General features: G+C 38.9%; 1 pseudogene across 1 annotated transcript; it reads left to right on the forward strand.

The window, feature by feature from the left end:
- The first annotated feature begins 1,198 nt into the window (after positions 1–1,198).
- On the forward strand, positions 1,199–1,873 carry LOC311183806 (large ribosomal subunit protein uL16-like; annotated as a pseudogene). Its single transcript has one exon. The product of its transcript is annotated as a large ribosomal subunit protein uL16-like (transcript).
- Positions 1,874–18,442: the final 16,569 nt, after the last annotated feature.

Raw genomic sequence — 18,442 nt, forward strand, 5'->3', positions numbered from 1 at the left:
CCAAAAGTAAAAGAAAAAGAGAAAGGCACAGAAAGCCTATTTAAAGGAATAATCACTAGAAATCAATCTGGGAAATGAACCAAAAGCTGTGATCCAAGAGAATTGAAGAGTTCCAAACAAAACAATACTTCAGGGGCCTCCCTGGTGGTACAGGGGTTAAAGACCATGCTATCAGACTGCTGTCAGCCACTGCAGCATGAGTTCAATCCCCAGTCAGGTAGCTAACCCACAGGGCACAACAGACCTCTCCTGTCTCGCCCACTGTTCCCCTCAGCAGTGTATTTCAGTAGATCTGACTATTCTGCTCTCCTCTCTCTGATGAATCCTCTCAGCGCCCCCCCCCCACCCCCACCTCTGGCTTACACCCCAGTTCTTGTATACAAAAATAAATCTTTTAAAAAATGAAATCAAAGTAGAAATTAAAAAATACCTTGAGACTAATACAAATGAAGAAACAAGCTACCAGAATCTATGGGATGCAACATAAGTGGGCTTGAAAGGGAAAGTAATTGCTACACAGGCTCTTATTAAAAACAAACAAACAAGAAAAGTCCCAAGTAAACAACCTATTATCACATCTAGAACTTGAAAGGAACAAATAAGATCCAAAATTAGTAGAAGGAAGGGTATAATAAAAATAAGAGTGGCAATAAATGAAATTGAAATAAAAAGACTATATAAAAAACATTGATGAAAGTAAGAGTCGGTTCTTTGAGAAGACAGAAAAATAGATAACTAACCAATAGATAGTCTAAACAAAAAATAAATAACGAAAACATTAACATCCAGAATTACAAATGAAAGACGTGAATAGTACAGAAATACAAGTGCTCATAAGAGATTACCATGAACAACTATGTCAATTAATTCAATAATCTTGAAGAAATAAATTTCTAAATCAACACAATCTACCAAGATTAATCCATGAAGAAATAGATGAATTGAAAAAATTGATTACATAGAAATTGAAATAGTAATTTAAAAATCTTGTAAAAAGCAAAAGCCTAGGACCAGATATCTTTACAAATTATTTTTATCAAATTTTTAAAAACGAACTAATGCCTACCTTGTTCAAATTGTGTTTAAAATACAAGAATTAGCAGTGTTCTCTAATACATTTTATGATGCCAATGTTACCTTAATAATAAAACCAGACACTCTTTGCCTTTGGCGGGCCCCCCAAGATCCTGGTGTCGCTATGGGCCACGGCCCCGCCCGGTGTTACCAGTATTGTAAGCACAAGCCCCACCCAAAGTCTCGTTTCTGCTGCGGGGTCCCTGATTCCAAGATTCGCATCTTTGACTTGGGGCGGAAGAAGGCAAAAGTGGATGAGTTCCCACTCTGTGGCCTCATGGTATCAGATGAATATGAGCAGCTCTCCTCTGAAGGTCTGGAGGCTGCCCATATTTGTGCCAACAAGTATATGGTGAAAAGTTGTGGCAAAGATGGCTTCCACATCAGAGTGCGGCTCCACCCCTTCCATGTCATCCGCATCAACAAGATGCTGTCCTGTGCTGGGGCCGATAGGCTCCAGACAGGTATGCGGGATGCCTTTGGGAAGCCTCAGGGCACCGTGGCCAGGATCCACATTGGCCAAGTCATCATGTCCATCCGCACCAAGCTGCAGAACAAGGAGCATGTCATCAAGGCTCTGCGTAGGGCCAAGTTCAAGTTCCCTGGCTCAGAAAATCCATATTTCCAAGAAGTGGGGCTTTACCAAGTTTAATGCAGATGAGTTTGAAGACATGGTAGCTGAAAAACGGCTCATCCCAGATGGCTGTGGTGTCAAATACATCCCAAATCAAGGCCCCCTGGACAAGTGGCAGGCCCTGCACTCATGAGAGCAGAAGAGCTGCCCCCTTGTTAGTGACACAAATAAAAACTGCATTCTTAACCAAAAATAATAATAATAATAATAAAACGAGACAAAGAGAGCATGAGAAAAGGAAATTATACATCAATATCCCTGATGAACATTGATGCAAAAATTTTCAACAAAATACTAGTAAATAAAATTCAACAGCTACCACAATGATTATACGCCATGATTAAGTGGGATTCATACCACTTAATGAATGCAAGAGTGGTTTAATATACATAAATCAATTAATGTAATGCACCATATCAACAAAAGTAAACATAAAAATCATATTATAATATCAATAGATACAGAGAAAACATTTGATAAGATACAGTGCACATTTATGATGAAAACGCTAAGATGGGAATAGAAAGAACTTACCTCAATATAATAAGCCCATATATCACAAACTAACAGCCGATATAACACTCAATGGTAAGAAACTGAAAGCTTTCCTCCAAAAGATCCAGCACAAGACAAGTATTCCCATTGTCACCAGTTCCATTTAACTTAATACTGTAAAGTTTTGACTGGGGCTTTAGATAACACAGGAAATAAAGAGAATCCAAGTAGGAAAAGAAGTGAAACTTTCACTACTCGCAGATGATATTATATATAGAAGATTTGGAAGACTCCATTAAAAAAGTTATTGAAAACAATGAAGGTATACAGCAAAAGGGCAGACAACAAAATCAACATACAAAAATCCATTGCTTTTTAATATAAAAGAATGAACAAAAAGCAAAATAAATCAAGAAAATAACTTCAATTATAATTACTTCAAAAAGAAAAATTTCAGAATCAACCTAACAAAGGATATTATTACATACAAGAACTGTAAGATGTTATTAAAGGATTTAGATAGTGACATATCCTGTGCTTCCACTCTTAGATAGAAGTGTATCCCATTCTCATGGATGGGGAAAATCAATATAACCAAAATTACTATCTAGCCTAAAATGATATACAAATTTAACACAATCCCCATCAAAATACCAGAAATATTTTTCAAAGAAACTGAATAAAAATCATTGAGATTTATATGGAACCACAAAATGTTTGAATTTAAAGGCAACCAAAAGAAAAAAGGAAAGAAATGGGGATAGCACATTACTTGACTCCAAATTGTATTATAAAGCAATAGTATTAAAAACAATATGGTACAGAGGCGGAGCAACATGGCGGCGAGGAGACGCTGCGAGTAAGATCTCCCATTAAAAAAAGCTAATAGGGAGGAAAAGCGGCAGGTCCCAGTGACAACTGGGACACGGAAGATAAACGGGTGACTCCAGCAAACTACCCGAAGAAGAAAGTTGCCATAAAAGAGGACTAGAAGGGAGGAAAGCGCAAAACCCTGCTCTCCTCCCCCACCCACAGAGTCGGCACTCTCCAACCGGCAGAGAGGAGGGAAAAAACACACTAAAACGACCAACAAGAACAAACTACGCAGCAAGCGGGACTGTGAGTGGAAAGGAACTATTGCAGCCACCACACCCCAAGGGCTCTAGGAGAGATCTCTGGCGCCACCTAGTGATATGAAACCAGCAGAGGCTCCTGGAGGAGCCAGTGACCAGCTGGGAAGTTAGCCGACACCTGGCCCCTGCCGACCAGTAGTCTGAGCCCACAGGGGGAGCGAGCACCCACAGCCAGGGCAGACCAGGCGCGCAGAAGAGTGTGCCTGAGACCGGACGCGCAGGGAGTGTGTCCCGCATCGCCATTTTAGAACGGGGACATTTCTTCAGTAAAGACTGCCTGCAGAAAGCTCCCTCAGGAGTCAGAGGTGAGCCGGGGAAGTTCGCCCACAGCAGAACACCTCTGGCCTGCAGTCCAAGCCCAGAGGGGGAGAGGGAACCCACCGCCGGGGCAGACCAGGAGCACAGGGGAGTGTGTCCCCACATCGGCATTTTAGAACAGGGATCTTTCTTCAGTAAAGACTGCTTGAAACTGACAGATGGCTCCCGGAGTAGCCAGAGGGGAGCAGAGAAGCTCACCTAAGATGCTGGCCAGCCCCAGCAACACAGTGTCCCAACGCATACGGCAAATTAGAAAACAGACAGTAGGGAGTAGAAGAACCACACGCAACATAGCAACTCCTCAGGGAAGAAGCACACCACAAAAAGAAAACCAGCCCCCAGATTGCAATGACAGTAACTTGGAAGAACTTCTGAGCCTTCCAGAAAGAGAATTTAAAATTGCCATGATTAAAAAAATGACAGAACTCATAAAGGAAAACAATGATAAGGGAAAAATAATCAACGATCAGAAGAATGAAATTGAGTCCCTAAAGAGGGAAGTGAAAGAAATGCAGGAGATAAAAAAATTAATGGAAAAACTAAAGAATTCTGGGAAAAGCAATGAAAGCAGAATAGATGAAATGGAAGAACAAATAAGTTCTCTTGAAGACACAGAAATAAAAAGAACCAAAACAGAAAAGGAAAGAGAAGTACGAAGGAAAAAGAACGAAGAAAGACTTCGGGAACTATCGGACACCATGAGGAAAGGAAATATAAGAGTTATAGGAATACCAGAAGGAGAGGAGAGAGATGTAGGAACAGAGAAAATATTCCAGGAGATAATTGAAGAGAACTTCCCAAATGTGAAGAAGGAGCTGAAAATTGATATACAAGAAGCAAGAAGAACACCAAACTTCCATGACGAAAGGAAAAATACAGCAAGACACATAATAGTGAAGCTCCCAAGAATCCAGGACAAGGAAAAAATAATGAAGCTGACAAGAGGGAAGAAACAAATAACATTCAAAGGAAAACCAATCAGGCTGACATCAGACTTCTCTGAAGAAACAATACGGGCAAGGAGAGAGAGGAAGGACATAGTCAAGAGAATCCAAGAAAACAGATGTCAACCAAGAATACTTTATCCCGCAAAGCTTTCCTTCCTCTGTGAAGAAAGAATAAGGACCTTCCCAGACAAACAGAAACTATGAAACTTCATTACCAATAAACCCCCACTCCAAAAAATACTACAAGGAATCCTAAAACCAGAACCTCAGAGGGATGAATAACAATGAAAGAAGGCAAGGGGAAAAAAAGATATTAAAAGAATAAATAAAATCAAAGGAAAGACAAACACAATGGCAAATACAGATGCTAACATATCAATATTAACCCTAAGTGTAAATGGACTAAACTCTTCAATAAAAAGACAGAGTTGCAGCCTGGATTAAGAAACAAAACCCAACCTTTTGCTGTCTCCAGGAAACACATTTAGCTACAAAAGATAAAAATAGACTCAAAGTTAAAGGATGGAAAACAATCCTACAAGCAAATGGACCAAAAAAGAAAGCAGGAACAGCTATACTTATATCAGATAAAACAGATTTCAAACTCAAAAAAATAAAAAGGGATCCCAACGGTCACTACATTGTGATCAAAGGGACAATACTTCAAGAAGAAATAACACTAATTAACATATACTCACCAAACGAAGGAGCACCAAAATATATCAGACAACTGTTGTCATCTCTGAAAACAGACATCAGAGAAAACACATATGTAGTGGGAGACTGCAACACACCACTATCAACAATGGATAGATCAACAAGACAAAAAATAAGTAAAGAAACTAAAGCTCTAAATAAGGACCTAGAGCATTTGGGCTTAACAGACATCTATAGAACACTAAACCCCCAAAAAACGGAGTACACATTTTTCTCAAGAGCACACGGATCATTCTCCAGGATCGATCACATACTGGGGCACAAGACAAACATCAACAGATACACCAAGATCGAAATCATACAAACCATCTTTTCTGACCATGAAGGCATCAAGATAGAAATAAACCATAAAAAGAAGGCAAGGAACTTTCCTACCTCATGGAGACTAAAAACCACACTACTGGAAGACCACTGGACTAATGAGGAGATCAAAGAGGAAATTTAAAAATTCTTTGAATTGAATGACAAGGAGGACACCAATATCCTAAATGTATGAGATGTAGCAAAAGCAGTAATAAGAGGAAAATATATAGCAATAGAAGCTCACATCAAGAAATAAGAAAGAACTCAAAGAAACAACCTAATCTCGAAGCTCAAAGATCTAGAAAAAGAACAACAAAAAAACCCCAAAACCAGTAGAAGAAAAGAAATAATAAAAACCAAAGCAGAAATAAATGAAATTGAAACTAAAAAAACAATCCAAAAGATTAATGAAACCAAGAGCTGGTTCTTCCAAAAAAATCAATAAAATAGACAAACCCCTAGCCAGGCTTACAAAGGAAAAAAGGGAGAAAGCACAAATAAACAGGATCAGAAATGAAAGAGGAGAATTCACAACAGAAACAGCAGAAATAAAAAGAATAATCAGTAACTACTATGAAGAGTTGTATGGAAACAAGTTCAACAATCTAGAGGAGATGGACAAATTCCTACAACTCTACAATCACCCAAAGCTAGATAAAAAAGAAATAGAACACCTAAACAGACCAATTACAAGCAGCGAAATTGAAATGGTAATCAAAAACCTCCCCAAAAACAAAAGCCCAGGACCCGATGGATTTATAAGCGAATTCTACCAAACATTCAGAGATGAATCGGTGCCTATCCTTCACAAACTCTTCCAAAAAATTGAGAAGGAAGAGACAATACCAAACACGTTTTATGAAGCCAACATTACACTAATACCAAAACCGAATAAGGACAACACAAAAATGGAAAACTACAGGCCAATCTCCCTAATGAACAATGATGCAAAAATCCTCAACAAAATTTTAGCTATCAGAATCCAACAATGTATCCATAAGATAATTCACCACGACCAAGTAGGATTCATTCCAGGGACACAAGGATGGTTTCACATCCGAAAATCAATCAACGTTATCCAACACATCAACAAAAAGAAATATAAAAACCATATGATAATATCAATAGATGCTGAGAAAGCTTTCGACAAAGTGCAACACGCATTCATGATAAAAGCCCTTGAAATTCTTGGGATACAAGGAACATACCTCAACATCATAAAGGCCATCTATGACAAGCCAACAGCCAGTATCACTCTCAATGGTGAAAAGCTGAAAGCAATTCCATTAAGATCTGGAACAAGACAAGGATGCCCACTCTCACCACTGCTTTTCAATATAATACTGGAAGTCCTAGCCAGAGCAATAAGACAAGAGAAAGACATCCAAGGAATCCAAATAGGAAAAGAAGAAGTCAAACTATCACTATTTGCAGATGATATTATAATATATATAGAGAACCCCAAAAACTCCACAGAAAAACTAATTCAACTCATCAATCAGTTCAGTAAAGTGGCAGGATACAAAATCAACACACAAAAGTCAGTAGCCTTCCTATACACAAACAATAAATCTGAAGAAAAAGAAATAAAAAAAAACCATCCCTTTTATTATTGAAAGAAAAAAAAAATCAAATATTTGGGAATAAATCTAACCAAAGAGGTAAAGGACCTATACAAAGAAAACTATAAAACACTGTTAAAAGAAATAGAAGAAGACACAAAGAAATGGAAAGACATCCCCTGCTCATGGATTGGAAGAATAAACATTATTAAAATGGCCATCCTACCAAAAGCAATATACAGATTCAATGCTATTCCAATAAAAATTTCAATGTCATTCTTCAAAGAAATAGAACAATTATTGATGAAATTCATATGGAATCACAAAAAAACCCGAATTGCCAAAGCTCTCCTGAAAAAAAAAGAAGGGAATGGAGGCATCACACTCCCAGACTTCAAACGATACTACAAAGCCATAATCATCATAACTGCATGGTATTGGAACAAGAACAGACATACAGACCAATGGAATCGAATAGAAAATCCAGAAATAAACCCACAGATTTATGGTCAACTAATCTTTGACAAAGGAGCAAAGACTATGCATTGGAGCAAAGAAAGTTTGTTCAATAAATGGTGCTGGGAAAACTGGGTTGCTACATGCAAAAGAATGAAGCTTGACCACTACCTCACACCATACACAAAAATCAACTCAAAATGGATTAAAGAACTAGACATAAGACCTGAAACCATAAAATATATAGAAGGAAATATAGGCGAAACACTACGTGATTTGCACATCAAAGACATCTTTACAGATACATCACCCAAAGCAGTGATAGTGAAGGCAAAGATAAACCGCTGGCACTACATCAAATTAAAGAGCTTCTGCACAGCAAAAGAGACAATAACAAAAACAAAGAGAAACCCCACTGACTGGGAGAACATTTTTGCACCCAACACTAATGATAAAGGACTGATCACAAAAATCTGCAAAGAGCTGATGAGACTCAACAACAACAAAGAAAATAACCCAGTCAAAAAATGGGCAGAAGAGCTAAAAAGAAACTTCTCTGAAGAGGAAATGCAAATGGCCAACAGGCATATGAAAAAATGTTCAACATCACTTGCCATCAGGGAAATGCAAATCAAAACTACCATGAGATACCATCTTACACCAGCGAGAATGGCACATATTAAAAAAACTAGCAACAACAAATGTTGGCGAGGTTGTGGAGAAAAAGGAACTCTCCTGCATTGTTGGTGGGAGTGCAAACTGGTCTAACCACTATGGAGAGCTGTGTGGAGATTTCTGGACCTACTAAACATAGAGCTTCCATATGATCCTGCAATTCCACTCCTAGGTATTTACCCAAAGGACACAGAAACATCAATTCCAAAGAGCACCTGCACACCTATGTATAGCAGCACTGTTTACAATAGCTAAGCTTTGGAAACAGCCCAAATGCCCAAAAATAGATGACTGGATCAAGAAGATGTGGTACATATATACCATGGAATATTACTCAGCATTCAAAAAAGATAAACACATGCAATTTGCAGCAACATGGATGGCACTGGAAGGGATCATGCTCAGTGAAATAAGCCAAAAAGAAAAAGAAAAATACCGGATGGTCTCACTCATAGCAGGAATCTAGAAAACTTAAATAAGGGACCAGGATAATGAATAACTATAAGAAAGTGAAAATCAAAATCAACAAAAAACTATGAACCAGAGACACTTTTTGGGGGGTGGGGGGCGGGAGTGGAGGTATTGGGGTCAGAATGGGGGGTTGCAATTGTATGGGGAATATAAAAATAAAATTTATTATAAAAAAAAAGAAAATCAAATTTTGCAAGAAGTGAAGTACATATTTGAAAGGTAATAAAAATTGGGCAAACCATAAAAAAAAAAAACCAATATGGTACAATGGCCTCCCTGGTGGCCAAGGGGTTATGTCTCAGCACTATGAAGCTATCACCAGCCATTGCAGCATGAGTTCGATCCCCGGCCAGGGAGCTGGCCCACATGGCACAGCAGACCTCTCCTGTCTTGCCCACTGCTCCCCTCAGCAGTGTATTTCAGTCGCTCCACCTGTTTGCTCCCTTCTCTATCTCTGGTGAATCTTCTCACTCCCCATACCTTTGGCCTGTTGCCCCAGTTCTTGTATGCATAAATAAATTCAAAAAAATCAACAGAACAATATGGTACAACGGAACAAAATCAACAATCCAGAAAAGAATCCATGGGTATACCAGCACCTAGTCTATGATAAAATATCCATGACCATAAAATGGGGAAAAGACAGTGTCCTTCATAATTGGTGCTGGGGAAGTTACACAGAATGAAGTTGGATTACTCGCTAACAACATACACAAAAATAAATTCCAAATAGATCAAAGATGTAGATATAGGACCTGTAACAATAAAATACATAGAAGAAACATTAGCAATACATTCCATGATATCAACAATAAAGGTATTTTTGGTGACTTAACCCATATGGCAAGGGAATTGAAAACAAAAGTAAACAATTGGTATTACTTCAAGTTGAAAAGCTTCTACATAGCAAAAGAAAATACAAGATGATTAAATAGATGCCCTATTGAATGGGAAAAAATATTTACACCATATACAAATAATAAAGGACTAATATCCAAGATATATTTAAAAACTCATTAAAAAAAACCCAATCAACAAATGCACAGCAGATGTGAATAGATAATGCACCAGAGAGGATATCCAGAATAATTTGAGAATTATTATCCTGAACCAAAGAAGTGAGACACAGAAGAGTTCATACTATTGATTTTATGTCTCTGACATCTTGGAAAAGGCAAAAAACTACTCTTTAGAATCAGAAAACAGATCAGTGCTGCCTGATATAGGGAATATTAATGCTAAAGGAATAGGAGATTAGAGGGAATGTTATATAGCTTGATTTGGAAGTATTTACTAGAATTTTTACATATATCAAAACTCAAATGACTGCACACTTGTTATATACAATACATTACTTGTAAATTATATCTCAGTAGGTTTGATTTTAAAAAGAGGGGAAAAAAAGAAGAGTAGAAGACCTAGCTCAAATGAGACTTGTCACTGTTTCTCATTAATACATTGGGCCTCCCCTGGTGGCGCAGTGGTTGAGCGCTGGGTTGCGAAGCTGCCCACGCCTCTGCAGCACCGGTTCGATCCCCGACCTCCGGCGAGGGTCCCACATGGCACACAGACCTCTCCTGCCGCGCCCGCTGCTCCCCTCAGCAGTGTATTTCGTCAGTCTGCCTGTTCTGTTCCCCGTTCTGGCTCTGGTGAATTCTCTCACCCTCCCGTGCTTCTGACTGTACCCAGTGCTTGTATAAATAAATAAATCTTAAAAAAAAAAATACATCACCTTACACAAGTTGCTTATTTCTTTATCTATAAACTGAGATTTTTTTTATTGAGGTATAATTGACATATAAAACTATATGAGTATAAGTATACATGTGATGATTCAATATTTGTATATATTGTGAAATAATCGCCATAATGTCATTAGTCCATTCCTATGTGTAGCTACAAAAAGGGTTAAAATTGTTTTTTGTGAGGAGGACTTATAGGGTCTGTTAGTAGCATCAATTTCATAGGATTGTTGGGAAGATTTAGTAAGATGTTATTATATGTTGTTTGAGGTTCTACATGAACTTAAAATTAAAGGTAGTTCTTACTACTATGATTCATGGATTTTTCCTGATGAATTCATGAAAGAATGTGGCTCATGACTCATCTTGTTTTCAGAAGAGCTGCCTCTACAGATCTCAGAGTAAATGTGCACCTTTATCCACCACCCACAGATCATGCAGGCAGAACATACAAATCACACCCTAGAAAAACACCTTTTTTAATGCCAACTATCAGCAGGGAAATTAGGCTGAACTTCTTCCCCCATTCTGGGTACATGGCTATAGAAAAGACATCTAACTCTTTAAGACTGAGTGAGATTTCTTTGGGACAGGGCAGTCCAGTTAAATGCAGGCCGATTTGAGCTAAAATGGGCTCATTTGACCCAGTGAAGTGTCAGAACAACTGCTCTCTTTTATATTCACATGTGGTGTTATGTTTCACTAAGGGTTTCTGTCCTCCTTGTCTATGACAGCTTGCTTGGCAGCTTGAGCCTGCCCTGCCCACAATTTGGCCCTCTGCCATTTACCTTATGATTACGATCTCAGTAACCACTCCTGTTTGAACCTAGCAGCCTTTCCCATATGCACACCAGTTTGATCACACCTAATCAGTCAACCTTTCACTGTCTCCTACAAAACAACTCACCCACATGGCTCCTGAAAGCTCTTCCTTGGAGCCTCCAGACTCATAGGTCCTCCAGACTGAAGGAGGGTCTCTGCTGGCACCTGCGAGAAGCTGAAAGAATTTTTGACAGGTTTATCTTCCAAAGCTGAAAGATCAGAGAAGCCTTCCATCAGCCTGTAAGGGATTTTAGAGTAAGATAAAAATCATGGGAGCCTCCCTGGCCCCAGAGAGGTTCAAGTCTCAATGCTATCAAGCTATCGCCAGCCACTGTGCATGAGTTCCATCCTGGGCCAGGTTGCTGGCCCACATGGCGCAGCAGACCTCTCCTGTCTCCCCGCTGCTCCCCTCAACAGCATTTTTCAGCAGATCTGCCTATTCTGCCTATTCAGCAGATCTCCCCACTGTCTCAGGTTAATCCTCTCACCCCCCACACCTCTGGCCTACACCTGAGCTCTTGTATGCATAAATAAAATAAATCTTAAAAAAGAAAAGATAAAAATTAAGGATGCATACTGGCCTTAAGTTAAGATCCACATTAGATGAAGCTGGGTTTGATACAACTTGTACAACCCAATGCTTTGTCTTGGCAGTTCTTGTCTTAGGAAAGTTTTTCTGCTTGCAAGATTTCTTGTTTTGACTTTTGATTCCATGTTTCACTTTCTTTGCTCAAGTTAACATAACATAACTGATGATGACAGCATCCAGAGCAGTCTATGAAATGTGGGCCTTGGTCTATCATCTCCCTTATTTATTAGTTGTATGATTTGGGGTCAGGGCCTCTGCTCCCGCCACTCTGGCCTTATTTCTACTCATGTCACGCTCACTTCTCCCTCAGGGTCTTGACATTTCCCTCTGTGAGGGACCCCCTTCATCAAGATCTTCTGAGGATAATTTCTTCTTGTCATTCAGATCTCAGTTCAAATGTCATCTCTTCAGGTAGAACTTTCCTAACCAGCATTTCTAAAATGCCTTCCCCAGTTCAGTCAGTCTTATTTTATTTCTTTATAACATTTTTCTTATTTACTTATCATCCATCCATCTCAATTAGAACAAAAATTTGTAGAGGGCAGAGCAGAACCTTGTTGTCTTTTCTACCACTATACCCCTGAAGTTTAGAATTGTATCTGGCATATAAATAGTATGTTCCTAGTAAGTATTTATTGGTGAATCAATGAATTACTATCTCTAAGGCTTATTTTCTCTATCTGTATAATGGAGATAATAATACCTCCCTATAGAGTTAGTGAAAATGCATGTGAAAATATTTGTCCAGGGCTTAGCAATGCTTGGCATATAGTAAGTGTGCTCTAATGCTGGGTCATCATACATCCCCCCTATTGAGTTTATAAGCTCATCTAGTGCACAGACCATATCCTTATTTATATATTGCATATTGCTATAAATGTAGTAGAAACAATGAAATTTCATATAAATGAAAAAATTTCCTACTAGTAAATCAAGCCTTCAAAATAGCCATGTAGAAAAACACACAAACTTTAAGTAAGCTCATCTTTTAGATTCAACTCAGGAGGCCTCCTTACCCTCCAGGCTTTCCAGAATGTTCTGTCCTGTCCTGAAAGGGTCAGGGGATTCAGTGGCTATTCCCTATAAGGACTTGAACCAGAGCACCTGTGCTTTGATTTCACTCATATACTCACAGGTATGTTTTCATCTACTTGGCTGCCGGTGCTTTGAATCTGACTTATGTTTATAGCCACACTGACTGGGCCTGTGTCTTCCAACAGCATGTATAGGAGTGTTGAAGGATAGAACAGCAGTAAAGGGATAATGGCATAGTAATAAAGAACAGACTCTGTACTCAAGGCACCTGAATTCAAATCCTAGCTTCTGCCACTCATGTAGAGTGGGGCTTCAGAGAAGTTATTTACCCTCTGTGCCTCCGGTTCCTCACTAATAAAATGAAGATAACAAAGAACCAATCTCACAGTTATCAAGGTGGTTAAAAGACTCCCTACAGGGCCTCCCTGGTGGCGCAGCGGTTGAGTTCCACACTGCGAAGCTGTCTGCAGCCTCTGCAGCACCAGCTCGATTCCCTGCCAGCCAGGGAGAACCCCACATGGCATAGCAGACCTCTCCTGCCTCGCCCGCTTCTCCCCTCAGCAGTGTCTTTGGTCTGTCTGCCTGTTCTGCTCTCCACTCTGGCTCTGGTGAATTCTCTCACCCTCCTGCGCTTCTGACCTATACCCCAGTTCTTGTATAAATAAATAAATCTTAAAAAAATAAATAAATAAAAATAAAATAAAAGACTCCCTACACACAGGATTCTTAAAATAGTGCCTTCACTTCTATATGGCTCCTCATTTCAGGTAGCTATGCTCTAGAAAACTCTTGGCTCATTGAAAATATTCAGTATTTATTAAATGAAGCTGAAAAGTTCCTTGTAAATTGAATTTTTAAAATAAATTTAAACATACTTAAATGCACAGAAAGAAATTACAAATTGGTAATTTGCAATATGTATAAACATGTCTTATTAATTATTTTTCAATTTCATATTTATCCTAGTAAATGTGGTAAATGTATAGATGTATACTTCCTCTCCAAAAAGGACTTTCAGAAAACATATTAAGAAACAAAAAGGTTCAGTGATTTCAGCTTAGGGATTTACCTGTTTGAGGTGAAAATTCTCTCCAAACAGATAGTACTCTACTTTTTTCAGTTTCACAGTTTCTAAGTTTACTTTCTCTATGGACCTTAACTAGAGCAGTAAAAATCAAGTTCAGCCAAGACTTTAGAAATGTTGCTTCTCTATTATCTACAGAAGAAACAACAGGGGGTGGAGGGAGTGTTCTCAGCTCTCAATTAACAACGAATTTAAGTGCTGCACATTACTTTTAATAGAAGTGAGTTAGGAACTCCATGCAAATAGGGATTAAATGATGGTATAGAAACTGCTTTTGCTTAGTTTTACTTTTTCTAATCATTTAGCTGTTGGGAGAGAAAATGTTTATAGTAGCAATGTGATTGCTTCTGTTTAATAATTAATTGATACTTTGTAATACCAGCTTAAAGTGAATATCAAGAACTTTTAAGAATTGGTTCTTTCCTGAAAGATACTTTGGCCATGTATTTGTTTCTTTTTTTTTTTTTTTTTAAAGATTTATTTTATTTATACAAACACTGGGTATAGTCAGAAGCGCGGGAGGGTGAGAGAATTCACCAGAGCCAGAGCGGGGAGCAGAGCAGGCAGAAGGACCGAAGTACACTGCTGAGGGGAGCAGCGGGCGGCAGGAGAGGTCTGCGCGCCATGTGGGGCCCTCCTCCGGTGGCCGGGGAGCAGCCGGGGATCGAACTGGCGCTGCAGAGGCCGCGGGCAGCTTCGCAACCCAGCGCTCAACCGCTGCGCCACCGGGGAGGCCCCTTGGCCATGTATTTGTAAAACCAGTTTATTTTTCACAGGTACTCTTGAAAAATACTCAAATAAACCAACTTAAAAATGGTTTAAATGTTTTCTAAAGTGACTAGAACTCAGTTCATTTTGATCTAATAGAGTGTGTTTTAGTAGAGACTAGGAAGAAACACATGTACATTCCTCAGAGAGGAATAAAAACCCCTTTGTACTGGGAAGCCCTAGTCACAGAAGCCCAGCAGGCTTTGTTGATAGCCATTGCTTGTGAATGATAAAGTTTCAGCTTAATTTGCTGAAATCTTATCAGGTTTTCTTTCTTTTAAAATGTAGTATAGTAAATATAAACATCGTTCCCTACGGGTGATGACACCATGGGTCAGTCATCAATGGGACGAGCACTTTAGGTTTGTATCCCACAAGGGGTTAGTGCATAGCTCCTTTACCTTCATTCAGCCAGAACCACTTGTAAGCATTTGTGAGATAGCTGTTTGGGTGATGAATATAATTTATTGCCATAGGCTTGGAAACACATACAAACAATCACTATTATGGGCTGAATTATGTCCCCTAGAATATATACCTTGAAGCACTAACCCCCAAATGTGATGATATTTGGAGGTGGGGCCTTTGGGAGGTGATTCAGTTTAGATGAGGTCACCAGGGTGGGGCCCTCATGATAGGATTAGTGCCAGAGATCTTGCTTCCTCTTTCTCCACTATGGTTATTATGAGAAGACAACAGCCTGCAAGTTAGGAAAAGAGTCCTCATTGGGCAATCAAATTGACTGGCACGTTTTGGACTTCCCAGCCTTTAGAAATGCAGAACATAAATTTCTATTGTGTATGCCAACTAGTCTATGATACATTGTTATGGCAACCTGAATTGACTAACGAATGCACTGGCTTTTACTAGAGGAACAATTCATTTGTTTATTTACTTTTTCATTCATTTGATTATTCATTCTTCTTCCATGTACCAGGCTGTGTTGAATGTACAGAAGAACCAATAGCAAACAAAGATGAATAAAATCTCCTACCCTATGGTTTAGTTGTGTGGGAGACAGGGACATTAGTTGAGTAACACTAGTAAACCTAATGTTCTATGGTGAAGATGGTATAAAGGCAAGATCCTGGGAGCTAGGATGCAACATGTCATGGTGGGAGTTTGGATGTTTTGAAAAGAGGACTGAACAAAGATGGTTGTCAGAGAGCAAGGGGACTGTGGTACCTGGTAAGAGATGAGCAAGGAGAGACATTCAAAGAGTTGAAGGCAAAGTTAAAGAAGGATGTTAAGCTGAGCTACTGATAATCAGATTTGTGAGGGTTGTGGTGATGGAAGATGATTAAAGAAAAAGATTAAATAGATGTTAGAGATGAGGGATAAATAAAATGAAGCTTGATTTCTGGGTGTCTGACTTGGGAAGCTGGATGAAAACATGTTATTTATTCACGGAGAGAGGAAATAACGGAAGAGGACCAGGACTGGGAAGAAAGATAACGTATTTGTTTTAAGACAAATACATAGCAAGATAACAGCATAGAAAGTTGGGGAGATGTGTTTTTTTTTTCCTATTTCATATCGGTAAGTACCAAAATCAATCAGCCAATCGATCATATACATACAGACACATACACACACATACACATAGCCATGGAGTACAGATGAGACATTGACTAATTATGTTTAAGAAACATCAAACAGGACTTCCAAGAAGTGATGACCTCACTCATGTGTTGTTTTGCTGCCTCACTAGAGTACAAACTTCATAAAGGCGGAGATTTTGTTGACTATTATGTCTCTATAGTATAGAACGATACCTGGCAAAATATAGACACACAAGAGTATTAGTAAAATGAATTAACAAAAGGAGTGGGAAGAAGGTAGAGAAGGGCTGGAGTCAGAGGAAATGATTTTACAGGAGTGCAAGGCCAAGAGCCTCCATTTTATTGGCTGCTTACATAGAAGCTCATCTTCTGAGAGGGAATTGGGATACAGGGTTTGAAACATCTGTGGAAAATAACTTGGAGAGGAAGTTGTGAAACATATAAAATCAAGCCAAACAGTTTGTACTGTACTTGGGAGTGAGGTGAGGTGCAAAAGAGAAGAGTTTTGCATTCCAATTGTGGTAACTCAACTTTTCTTAGAGTTGGATATAGAACTATAGAGAGAATTACAGAGTAGGGAGAACCAAGGAGAGGCTCTTGACAGAACATGCAGGTGAGGGGGGAGCAAAGAAAGTGAAACTTGGAAAGAAGAAAACCACCTGAAGGTTCTATGTAAATAAGGCAGAATTTGAAGGAATGAACCCAAAGCATACACAAGTCTTCTTTGGTTTCATGCCTCCATGATTAGTAAAACGAAGAAAAAACCAAAACCCTCAACATAAACATACCTGCTATTTGGCAGCAAGGAAGTCTCAATAGGCTGGAAGTAAGTTTCAGGACTAAGTGCCAGCTACTGTCCCTTTTTCTTTCCCTCTCCTTGGGCAGGGCATTGATGTAAACAAGTAGTAAAGAAATAAAATGAACCATTTTATTCTACTTCTTCTTTGCTTACTTCTATTTTCATTTTATTAATAAGCCAGGGCTGCCAGTGCTCATATTAAATATGATTTACTGTTGCATATCCATTTATGGGGGATGGGGTGGGTAAAGAAGTAAGTTTTTTCATTGTTGAAAAGTGGAAGTTTAACGACCAATATCCAGAATTCTTTTTCTAGATGCCGGTGGGTCATGATCTTTTAGGGTGTTTCTGAGATTTCTTTGCTAGAAAATGGAAACCAATGCATAGGAACTAGTTTTTTCAGTACTAAACAGCCCGTTTATGAGTTGTAGGTTACCAAAAATGATTCTTGCTTTCCACAAATATGCTAACTTTTAGGATTAGAGGCTCTTTTATTTTTATTTAGATTCTAAAAGTTAACATGATTTTCTCTTCCCTGCAACGTGCACCACTTACAGTCTTCTCTCTCAAATGGTAAGTAACTTTCATCTTTCAGGACAAAAAACCTTGAATTTATCCTTGAGATTTTTCTTTTATATTTCATATCTAATCTATCAGGACATTCTGTGATTTCGACCTTCAAAACCATCCAAAGTCTGACCACTTTTCACCACATTCACTGTTACGGTCCACACCATGTCCACATTTCGCCTGGATTATCAACCTGTTTTCCACAGAAGCTTAGAGTGATTCTACTAAATTGAAGTCAGATCATGGCACTCATCTGGTCAAAAATTTTCCATGGCTCCCTGTATTAGCTACTCCTTTTCCCCTCCTACATAGTTATCCTGGCCTCCTTGGTGGCCCTCAATAAGCCCGCAGTCCCACACCTCAAAGTGTTGGCATTGGCTGATCACAGTTCGGATGCCTTCCCTCACCTAGTCATGAGTTCATGCCATAGAGTCTGTGTTCACTCATGACTTTTTCTACCAGGTCTACCTTGATTACCCTCCTTAAGACTACAACTGTATGACCCTACCTCCTATAATATTTTCCTTCTTAACTATACTTGTAAATTTATGTAATTATTATTAATCTGCTTAGCTCTTGGCTTTACGATTGATGCAATTTTTGGTTTTGCTCAGCACCATAACTCTAGCACTTAGCACTTTCACGTGAGTGAAAGAAAGGATGAATTCCCTTTACTCAACTCAGGA

The sequence above is a fragment of the Talpa europaea genome (genome assembly GCF_964194135.1).
Source record: "Talpa europaea genome assembly, chromosome: 14".
NCBI lineage: Eukaryota > Metazoa > Chordata > Mammalia > Eulipotyphla > Talpidae > Talpa > Talpa europaea.